The 9,762-nt window shown below is 38.6% G+C and overlaps 1 pseudogene; it reads left to right on the plus strand.

The window, feature by feature from the left end:
• The first annotated feature begins 2,845 nt into the window (after positions 1-2,845).
• Positions 2,846-3,967, plus strand: LOC121101412 (annotated as a pseudogene).
• Positions 3,968-9,762: the final 5,795 nt, after the last annotated feature.

Consider the following 9,762-nt stretch of genomic DNA (forward strand, 5'->3'; position numbering starts at 1 on the left):
CTCTCTGGCATTTTAGTGGAGTAAAGTCTGTGCTGAGTACCTCTTCTGGCTTCTTCCGAGGTCCAAAAATTTTCGTCTTTCTGAGAGCCCTGCTGCAGATGTTAATGGCTTTGTAGGGAAGTTGCTAGCCATTGGGCTTCTGCTCTGATTACCTGCTAAAGTTGATTCTAACAGATTTTGCCCTTTGGGTGCTATCAGAAGCTTCCAATTTTCACCTTTCTTCCCATGCTATTCCTTCTCCACCAAGCCATCCACACGTGAAAGCCTGTGCCTTGTATTGTTGAACGGACTGATTGATCTTAACTCTTCGTTTATCAGCGTAAGAACAGGAAAAGCAAGATTGAGGCCGCTGCCATGAAACTCTTAGGTAATAAAGTTAATAGCACAGTTTATACTACCCAGAGCAAAGGCAAGGTGAGCAGAGGAGAGACTTTTTTTCTTCTTTGTTGAACCAGTGCACAGAGGCACTCCATTCTTGCGGTGAAGGTTTTAGCAGGAATTATACCCATTTCATATTGCATGATGACTTACTCACCAAGCCTTTCAGTAACTAGTGACTCCTTAAGTTACTTAACCTTACTCTTTGCCTCTGATCCCTCATCTGTAAAAAGTGGCCGTTAGTAGGGTTGTGAGATATAATGGGTATATAATGCCTACATACGCAGGGCAAAGCAAGAATATCATAAATGTTAGCTATTACTATTTTGTGGGAATAAGTCGTTTCAGTTTGAGCATTGCCTCTGCTTTAAGATGTATATTTATTTAATATGTATATTTATTATTTTAGTTTTCTTTCTTTCCTTCTACACTGACTTTAATTTACTGTTCTTCTGGTTTCCAAGGTGGAAATATAGATCATTGATTTGAAAACTTTATTCCTCCTAATTCAAGCATTTAAAACTAATTTGGGGGCGCCTGGGTGGCACAGCGGTTAAGCGTCTGCCTTCGGCTCAGGGCGTGATCCTGGAGTTATGGGATGGAGCCCCACATCAGGCTCCTCCGCTGGGAGCCTGCTTCTTCCTCTCCCACTCCCCCTGCTTGTGTTCCCTCTCTCGCTGGCTGTCTCTCTGTCAAATAAATAAATAAAATCTTTGGAAAAAAAAGAAACTAATTTGCCTTCACATACTGTTTTAGCTGAATACAACAAATTCTGATGTGTTTTTATCATTTAGTTCAAAATACTTTAAAACTTTCTTAGTGGGGGTGCCTGGGTGGCACAGCGGTTAAGCGTCTGCCTTCGGCTCAGGGCGTGATCCCGGCATTCTGGGATCGAGCCCCACATCAGGCTCCTCCGCTGGGAGCCTGCTTCTTCCTCTCCCACTCCCCCTGCTTGTGTTCCCTCTCTCGCTGGCTGTCTCTATCTCTGTCGAATAAATAAATAAAATCTTTAAAAAAAAAACTTTCTTAGTGATTTCTTCTTTGACCGTGGGTATTTAGGAGTATGTCGCTTGATTTCCATCTATTTGGAGATTTTCCAGACATCTTTCTCTTATTGATTTCTGATTTAATTCTGTTTTGAACACAGAATATATTCTTATAGCCCTCAGAAATTTATTGAGATTTGGCTTCTGGCCCAGCATATGGCCTATCTTGGTGAATGTTCCAAGTAAAATTTAAAAGAATATAAATTCTGCAGTTGTTGTATAAATGACAGGTTAAATTGGTTGCTCAAAATCTAGTTTATTACTGATTTTTACATTTGTTCTATCAATTACTGAGAAAGAAGTGTTAAAATCACATGCAATTGTGAGTTTGTCTATAAATTTAGTGATGCTAGTTTTTGTTTCATGAATTTTTGAAGATTTGTCATTAGTTGCACATACAAGTAGGATTGTTATGTATTCTTAATGAATTGACACTTTAATCATTATTAAATGTTCTTGTTTATTTCTAGTAATTTTGATTTGAATTTACTTTGATATTAATATAGCTAAACCAGCTGTTTTATTACTAGAGTTTACATGTTTTACCTTTTTCTATCTCTTTACCTCTATATTTGAAACATTTCTTGTAAATGGGGCTCCTGGGTGGCTCAGCTGGTTGAGCAGCAGACTGGGTTTCGGCTCAGGTCATGATCTAGTGGTAGTGAGATTGAGTCCTGTGTTGGGCTCTGTGCTCAGTGTGGTGTCTGTTTCAGATTCCCTCTCCATCTCCCTCCAGCTCATGCACTCCCTCTCTAATAAGTAAATAAAATCTTTTTAAAAAGCCATTTCTTGTAAATGACATAAAGATGCATTTTATTTTATTCCACCAAAGACTTGCAAAGACCCCTTGAAGATATCTGGAGCTCTTTCGCTGCACAGCTCCTCCTCACTGGAACTCTGTTCTGCAAATTCTAGCCACTTTGGTCTCCAAACTCCAGACTCCCCAATTAAGCAAAACTGTTGGGCCCTGCCTTATCTCCTTTTTCTTATGTCATGGTTCAGAAGTTGCCTTTGGGCGGGGTTCAACTCATTTTCTCCCCTTCTCTCAAGTATCACACTCCTGTGCTGTTGTCCCATATTTTGAAGACAGTTTTTTCATATCTTTTGTGCAGTTTGGAATCAAGCTACATTGTCATGAGCAAAAGCTAAGACCATAGTATAGGTGACTTATAGGAGCCAAATGCAATGTTGGAACATGATATTTGAAATTAATGGTTTATTTCTGAATCTAGGTATCATGAGTTGTATTAACAAACAGTACAGAGATTGCCCACATAGAAATTAACAAAATGATGTAAAATCTATGATGACTCAAGAAGTATGATCTAACTTGAATACATTACTTACCTTGACTCTTAGCTTGTCGGGAATGGTAACTGGTGTTTGCTCCTGTCACCTGCACCTGCTATCCTGTAGCTACCATGTGTGAGTGCGTCTCCCTCCACGTTGGCCAGGTTGGTTTCCAGATTGGCAATGCCTGTTGGGAACTCTGTTGCCTGGAACACTTCCAACCCAATGGCCAGATGCCAACTGACAAGACTACTGGAAGAGGAGATGACTCCTTCAACACCTTCTTCAGTGTTTATAGACCTGGAACCCATAGTCATTGATGAAGTTGACACTGGCACTGACTGCCAGCTTTTCCACCCTGAGCAGCTGATCACAGGCAAGGAAGATGCTGCCAATAACTATATTTGAGAGCACTACACTATTGGCAAGGAGATCACTGACCTTGTCTTGGACCAAATTTGGAAATTGGCTGATCAGGGCATGGGTCTTCAAGGCTTCTTGGTTTTACACAGTTTTGGAGGGGGAACTGGTTCGAGGTTCACCTCCATGCTGATAGAATGTTTTTCTGTCGATTATGGCAAGAAGTCCAAGCTGGAGTTCTCCATTTACCCAGCCCCCCAGATTTGCACAGCTGTAGTTGAGCCCTACAACTCCATCCTTACTACCCACACCACCCTGTAACACTCTGATTGTGCCTTCATGGTAGACAATAAGGCCATCTATGACATCTGTCATAGAAACCTTGATACTGACTGCCCAGCCTGCACTAACTTTAACCACCTTATTAGCCAGATTATTTCTTCCATCACTGCTTCCCTCAGATTTGATGGAGCCCTACATGTGGATCTGACAGCATTCTAGATCAACCTGGTGCCCTACCCCCACATCCATTTCCCTCTGGCCACATATGCTCCTGTCATCTCTGCTGAGAAAGCCTACCACGAACAGCTTTCTATAGCAGAGATCACCAGTGTATGCTTTGAGACAGCCAACCAGATGGTGAAATGTGACCCTCTCCGTAGTAAATTCTGACTTGCTGCCTGTTGTATGGTGGTGATGTGTTTCCCAAAGATGTCAATGCTGCCATTGCCACCATCAAGACCAAGCGTACCATCCAGTTTGTGGACTGGTGCCCCACAGGCTTCAAAGTTGGCATTAATAGACCCACCCAGACGTGTACAATAATGAAACCCAGTTGTCTGACATTTTGCCAAGTTTCAATCACTCTAAAACAATCTATTTTACAGATTTGATTTTTTTTTGTTATAAAGGTATGTTTTTCAAGATGAAGACAAAACACATTTTATTTAATACTTCACTAGCTTGATTTTAAATATATAGGCATGTGGTATGTAGGCATCTATGTGTTCTCTTGCCTCAGTCTTGCTAATGTTAGGGGTGGACCTGTGGGAGAAGTGGCACAGCGATCAAATTTAAAAGGTTAGGTATCATATAGATGATTATCCGAGAAAGCTGAATCGAAAGCCAGTTTTGAAAAGGGCAATAAGCAACCATATTTCCACTGTAGATTCTGCAAAAATCCTAGCATGTGGAAAGCACAAAGTTACGAAATTTGAAATGTTTTCATATTTACCTAAAAGACTTAAAAAGAGTTAAAACCACACACTTCTCCATGATAGATTCATTCCTACTCTGAATCCTTTTGAGCCTTTCTATATCTAGTTACTTTGTTTACTGAGAAATTTGATACTCTAATAGTAAATTACTAATAGTGAGCTTCAGGAACTATTTTTCAGTAAAATAATAATAATCTTAATAGTTACATAATCGAGGACCTGATTTGTGCCAGACACTGTGGGAAGAGTTTTAATGTAGATTATCTCTAATTACCATAACCTGATGAAAAGAAGCCTTTCCATTATACCGATGAAAAAAACAGAGGCTCAGGGAAGTTAAATAATTTGCCCAAGACCAAAGATGCAAGTCCACATTAGTCTGACTCCACAGTCTATTATTTCCAATATTCTAAGCAACTATTAATATCAGGTGCTAAAATTCTATTACTCAACTTCTCCTTGTATGTAAAAGGATTAATCAAAATTCTGTTATGTTTTTGAGGCCAGTTAAGTTCAGACATAATAATAAACATTTTGGGGCGCCTGGGTGGCACAGCGGTTAAGCGCCTGCCTTCGGCTCAGGGCGTGATCCCAGCGTTCTGGGATCGAGCCCCACATCAGGCTCTTCCGCTATGAGCCTGCTTCTTCCTCTTCCACTCCCCCTGCTTGTGTTCCCTTTCTAGCTGGCTGTCTCTATCTCTGTCGAATAAATAAATAAAATCTTTAAAAAAAATAATAAACATTTTATTTATTTTAAATTGCGTAATTTAGGAGGGAGTCTTATAATTTCAGTTATTATAGAATTAACGGTAGACAGTAGAGATGCAGTAATGAACAACACAGACACAGGCCTTGCCTCCATGGAGTTTACAGGGAAGACAAACATTAAACAGTTAATTACATGACATTTCATTATTATGGTTATAAATGTTGAGGAGATATCACTGACCACTCTGGCTAAAAGTCTTGGTGGGTTGGAAGACAGATGATCAAATATTTACTTAATTTAAGGTCAAGAGCCAGAATCCCTCGAATCACATGATTTTTGAAATGAAAATACAGGAGTCAATGTCATGCAAATGAGCATTTATAGTTAGAGGCGGTTTAAATAGGATTATAAAGATTAGAGGGAGCTGACAAAGCAAGACCCAGCAGCAGACTAAAAGTAGCCTACTAAACAGATAATCCAATGTGGCTATGTTCTTTCCATCAGTCAAGGTTACTGCAGGTCCCAGGAAAAGAAATCCATTGATAGATGGACTGGGTCAAGCTAACCACATTTCAGAGGGGAAAACAGGACAAAACAAAGCACACTCTTACCCTTTTAAGTTTGAGTAAACCAGAAAAATATCCTAGTATGTACATTTTATGTGTGACAGTAACATTCCTGCTAACCGTCACTTTCAGCAGAGATAATTTTCCCCTGGTAGTCTTCCAGTCCAGCTCCTTTTCTCCCCAAATCTTGGGGGTCCTTGTAAGTGCTTCCTCCGCTCTTGATCACCTTGTATTGTAAACATCTCTTCTTCGGCCTGTCTCCCTCCTGGTTACTGTCTTTAAGGAAAAGGCTTGTGTGCGCTCCCAGACCTTCAAACAGGGCCTAGCGCAGTCTGGTGCTTAGGAATTACATGTTGAATGAACAAATAAACACTTAAACGAGTTCTATGCCTCTATGAAGTATTAGTATTTCACATTGTTAAGTGCTCTACACATAAAATACAGATTTTCATTAAAAAAACAAATGAATTATTTCATTTGGTCATACTTTACTAGAACTATATAATGAATTATCTAGAAACAAGATATAATGGTTCTACAGCTTTATGCAAGTTAGCTATTTAATAGCTGCACGTACCTGGCTACCAGAAGTCCCACGACAACATATGGAGGACAGGTGAGGCTCAACCATGGGCTGCAGAGCTCCCGTTCAGATGCGTCCAAGAGCTCAGAGGAAAGGGAAGGACAGTGAGAGCACATTTACTGCGCATACCAAAAGTGTGTGATACACTATAACCTTGCTCCATTCGTCTTCACAAAAACCAAATGAGGTAGGCATTACATTTTCATTTTAAGATAAGGAAATTGAAGCTCAGAAAGATCAAGTCATTTTCTCTAGACTACACAGCTAATGAGCATTGTCCCAAGAGTCGGTAACATTCAGTCCATCCTTAATTATGGTTTTGGAGGGGGAAAGGTACAAGAAAGAAGTGAGAGCCAGTAAAGCAAGGTGCATTTGAGAAAAAACAAATGAGTCACTCCAAAGAGGTAAAGAATTTCATGTGAGTGTGTGTGTGTGTGAGAGAGAGAGAGAGAAAGAGAGAGAGAGAGAGAGAGAGAGATGGAGGGACAGAGAGAGAGGGATTTGATGAGCGACAGAAGCAGGAAAATGTTGACCCTCAGCCGGGAAGGCTGACCTAAAGCCTGCATAGCTTGGATGAGGCTCAAATATGTGCTGTTTGCTACATTCCTTGAGGGTCTCACCACTGCCTGTATATCTCACCAACAGTTAATATTGAACTGAGTGATAAGCAGCACAGGAATCTTGCAAAAGTAGTTTTAGGAGTGGAAATTCAAAGAAATTTGAAGAAACTTTTGTAATCTGATACTCCCAGCATGCCCCCTTCCCTTTGATTATTACTAAGTCAATAACCACCAGCCTCACAAGGCAAACATGTACAGCCCTCTCTGCCCCAGGGTCCTGTCCCTGTACTACTTAAATGAACTTAGTAAGTTGCACGGGAAATGTCTCAAGAATTCTTTCTGGACCACTGCACTTGACGACCTGGCATTAAGATTCACTGGGGCAAGAGCTATTTTATAATCACAATTTCTATGAAGTTTCATGATGTCAACCGGAAGTTAACTTGGCAGGAGGAAGAGATTTTTATTAGAATTATTGCTCCAACTATTTAATTCATTAAATCATTTAAGAAAGTTTCAAATAAGAAATAATCTATGAGAAAATGAATATTCCATGGCTATATATGGGAACAAATTCCCAATCTGTCATCTTGTTTTATTTTTACATGTATTTGTTTTAATTTTATCTTTCACTTAAGAGATTGGGCTAGAAAAAGATTGCTCTAATTAAACTTAGTCTATTTCCTAACCAGAAAAATGTCTTTTCAACTTCTAAAAGAAACCAGGCAAATTTATGAGAGCAAACTAATTATTATAAAATAAAGCTTAATTCTGCTACTTGTCTTTTTAAAATTATAATACCAGCCACTTATCAAGTGTTTACTATGCTTCGGGAACTGTAAATTCTTCATATTACGATAGCTCATTTTAATCCTCATAACAAACCTGCAAGGTATTATCATGTCCGTTCTATGAAAATTGAAACCGAGGCCAGAAGGTTCACTTACCATGCTCCAAATCGTGAGCCAGGGAACAGTGGGTCTGAGATTCAATCTCAGGCCTGTGACTCGGAAACCTCTGCATTTAAATCTAACACAGGGTCACGGAAATAACCTCCCCCCAGAAGTGGGTAGCGATAATTGGCATAAGAGAGGCAGAGTCAAGGTGAAGACTAGATTTAAGAACAAGAGTCTTCCGTATTAGACAACAAGTAGCAATTTTCTGAAAACTCTTACTCCCAAGAAGTAATATCTAGCTGAGAATATTAAAAAGGTCCTCAGAGGGTTGAATGATAGATCCAAATCGGATGATTAAGACAGTTAAAATATTTCAAGGAGCAAATTTCTTAGATGTGAGGAGCATACTAATAATGCAAAAAGTAATAGTTAAAAACTAGTATTTTTGAGTACTTGAGTGCAGGTAATATGCTAAGGGAGTTACAGGTGCATGCAAACAGCAGTGTTTTCCCATATACAATGCTTTTTGCTGTTGCTGTTAGAGACACATTGCTGAAATGGGTGACCTGATCTGATTTTTCATGCTTTTACCTTCCAGATAGTAGGGCATGCGGTGCTCTGGAGTCAGATAGGACTTGGTGCAGGGCTGCCAGATAAAAAAAAAAACTGAACACCCAGTTAAATTTGAATTTCCCATGAACATCAAATAATTTTTCAGTGTAAGTTTGTCTCATGCAGCATTTGGGATATACTGTATTTTCATTTGGTAACTCTGGGAAGCATATCGGGGTGTAAGTCCCAGCTAACTCTGATACAATACTAGCCATTGTTTCCCCGGGAAAATTGCTTCACCTGCAAGCCTTCATTTCCTCCTTTGTAAAATGAAGTAGGTACAGTAACTACGTCACAGGACTGTGAGGGTTTCAAACATTTACATAGCGGGGAGAAAAGTTAAATTCCGCTCTGCCTCGAGAAGTTCTCTTGGTTGTCTCTTCATTACTTACTTACTATCTCTTATACGGGTGATTTTAACATTTGCTACCATTTCGTGCTTTTTTGAAACTTTTACAATTAATTTAGAGAGATGGGTTTAAGATACCTCCGTGTTATGCAAATCAAGGGGCTTATTTTCCTAAATAGATTACATAACTCTGCTTAAAGAGACTGACACTATAACATTTTAGCATAAAACTAAATTGTGACCTAAGTGGCTACCTTGGTTAGTTTTGAGGAAGTTTGTAACAGAGTGGATTGATCAAAAACAGCCATTCTAGCAGTTTAAAGGGTACATGTTTAACTTACAAACGTGTTTAAGTTGCAAAAAAGTAAGTTAAAATAGTATATTTGGTAACATACTACTTGAAAAATTGAAAGAAGTCAACAAATTACAAATGATAGTCATTCACTTAATGTTATAAAGTCAAACAGGTAACCAGATTTTCTGGAAATTATACTGGCAATACAAATTTAAAGTAATAAAAATGGTAATACACTTTAATCTAGTAATCTCATTCCTAAGAAAATAGTAAGTAATCACAGGTATACATAATGATTTAAAAATAAGAACATTTCTTTTGAAAAATTTAGACCAGAGGGAAAATGTCCAATGAAGCGGAAATCAATCCATGCATTTTGTAATAATGGACTACGATAGAATATGATGCAGTCTTCAAAAGGACGCTTTAGGTACATATTTAGTAATGTAAAAATAATAATATAATATTAAATAAAACCAGAATGATTTTATATAAAAACTATATATAGGAGAGTATAAGCCAAAATGTTAATATTGATTAAGATAAGAATATGAGTAAGGTAAACACGTTTCAGTTTTATTTTCTTCCTTTCTATAATATCCACATTTTATGAAACATGTTTTCTTTTATAATTAGAAATTAAATATTACTTTTAAAATTCTAGAACCCAAAAGCCAACTTTCCAAAAGAAAAGAGTACTCAGTACTCTGCTAATTTTCTCTGTCAGGCACCGTGGGGTATCTCCCCTTTTGAGAGCCTCAGAGCCCACTGGGTGCTGAGGCCATTCAACTGAAACAGTAAACATTACTGGGTTGTTCAACGGCTAATTAGCCAGCAGGACAAATAGTGCAAGTAAGTATTGGAGAAAGAATGATGTATTTTTGTACCTGATAGATTGAAA

Source organism: Ursus maritimus, unplaced genomic scaffold (assembly GCF_017311325.1).
Source record: "Ursus maritimus isolate PB19 unplaced genomic scaffold, ASM1731132v1 scaffold_8, whole genome shotgun sequence".
Classification (NCBI taxonomy): Eukaryota; Metazoa; Chordata; class Mammalia; order Carnivora; family Ursidae; genus Ursus; species Ursus maritimus.